The sequence below is a fragment of the Pterocles gutturalis genome, unplaced genomic scaffold, assembly GCF_000699245.1.
Source record: "Pterocles gutturalis isolate BGI_N339 unplaced genomic scaffold, ASM69924v1 scaffold6974, whole genome shotgun sequence".
Taxonomy (NCBI): Eukaryota; Metazoa; Chordata; class Aves; order Pterocliformes; family Pteroclidae; genus Pterocles; species Pterocles gutturalis.
The window spans coordinates 69216-71076 of record NW_010130537.1 but is presented as its reverse complement, the minus strand read 5'-3'; positions in this window follow the sequence as shown (position 1 = coordinate 71076).

Sequence of the window (1861 nt, the reverse complement as noted above, 5' to 3'; positions counted from 1 at the left end):
CTAAGCACTAAACTTGGGTCTATTGAAGTTGTCCTTTCCATTTGACAACTTCTTCGATACTCTGACTAATGTAATCAGATATATTCAGAGAACTACAGAATGTAAAGGCACTGCCGTTACAGCCAAGCCTGTGGATGTATTTTTGCAAATTATATAGCAAAGCCAAGCAGTAAATCAGTGTCTGATTAGCTCTGGGATTTGAGGAGGTTCTGATTTGAAAACTGATGAGAAAATTCCCCTCCGGAATGATAAATGCACTAACCTGTAAGGTCTTTGTTAGTTTTTTGGAGAGCAGACTGTATTAAGTATCTTCCCAAATCACAGCAGTCCCACGGCAGTGGTTAGGGGCTGAAGATCTTGTCACATGTTTTAACTCCCAGGGGATGCTGGGGCTGCGTTACACTGCATCTAATACTGCGAGTGTGGACTAGATGAGGCAGGACCTAAAGCAGCAACCTCCCCCTGTCACTACAAGGTCAGCACCTAACCTGACACTGCTCCCCAGGTCTGTGGTTGTGCCTTTGAGTGACTTTTGAGGGGATGCTGGGGCTGCGTTACACTGCATCTAATACTGCGAGTGTGGACTAGATGAGGCAGGACCTAAAGCAGCAACCTCCCCCTGTCACTACAAGGTCAGCACCTAACCTGACACTGCTCCCCAGGATGTGCCTTTGACTGACTTTTGAGTTTGGGGCTGAATGCATCAGGGCTCAGCAGTCTGGCGTGAGAGATTCGCTGGGTCTCGGCTCAGTCCTTCCAGCCCCTCGAGTTCCTGCCTGGTAGTCAGACAGCAAACTTGTAGGACCTGACACCTTCTTTGTTTTGTGTTTATCCAGCATCTAAACACACTGGGAAGCTGCTCCAGTGCTGTAACACTGCTATTAATAATAATGAAAGATGCAAATTACCCCTTGGATTTCCCCAAAGCTTCCCTGCAGTCAGAGATCACCTCACCTCTCACAACTAAGGGATGATTCACTGCTCTCCTTTAAAGATCACATGCCAGTTTAGTTTTCAGTCGCTGACATTTTACCCTATAGATATTTTCTGATTAATCCTCCCTGTTTTGGTGTCCATGACGACAACTGCTTTTCTTCTGCAGCCAGAATCCCAGTGCCAGCGTGGGAGTGCTGACGAGATCCCTCCGACTTAGCAGTCACTCACACTTACTAACAGGGGCTCAGCACCTGGGGAACCATATGAGATCAAGGGAAGCAAGGAGGAGGCACCCCCAGCTAGCTGAGCTCATTCATTTAACAAGCCAAGTTTCGCATCAACACTTCAGAGCACATTCAACAGCCTCGAGCATGTTTTGGAAAAGCAGTGGAGACAAACAGTGTGTGTTCACTTCTACCTGCTGTCGTCTGTTAAACAGTTGTTGGAAAGAAAGAAGGAGAAAGAAGAAATCAAATATGAGCATCTTCTGGTGCCTGCTTTAGTTAATTGGACTGACAAAATTTCCGCTTGCACTGGTCTTTAGTTAATGACAGTGCGTGAGTTAATATAACTTCACAGCTGTTTTCTTTCTGTATTTTATTTAGTTATTTCAGTGCATCTCAGATGCTCACTGCTCAGAAAAACAACCACACTTTGAAAACACTAACACCTCCTGCAAAGAGAAAAAGGTAAGAAGTGTTAATCAGAGTTGATCTGAACAACTCTGCAGGATCTCAGCCAGCCAGTCAGATGCTAAAGAAAAACACCAGCATCATTTCTAGCTGTGTAAGGCTCCTTAACCAAAGTATCTCAGTGCCTTGTCAGGAATACATTCATGTTCAGATGGGTAAACTGAGGCATCAAGAAATGGAAATGAATTATTAAGTGAAAAACAGATGCTGTTCCCAGTGTCATGTGGTTTCAT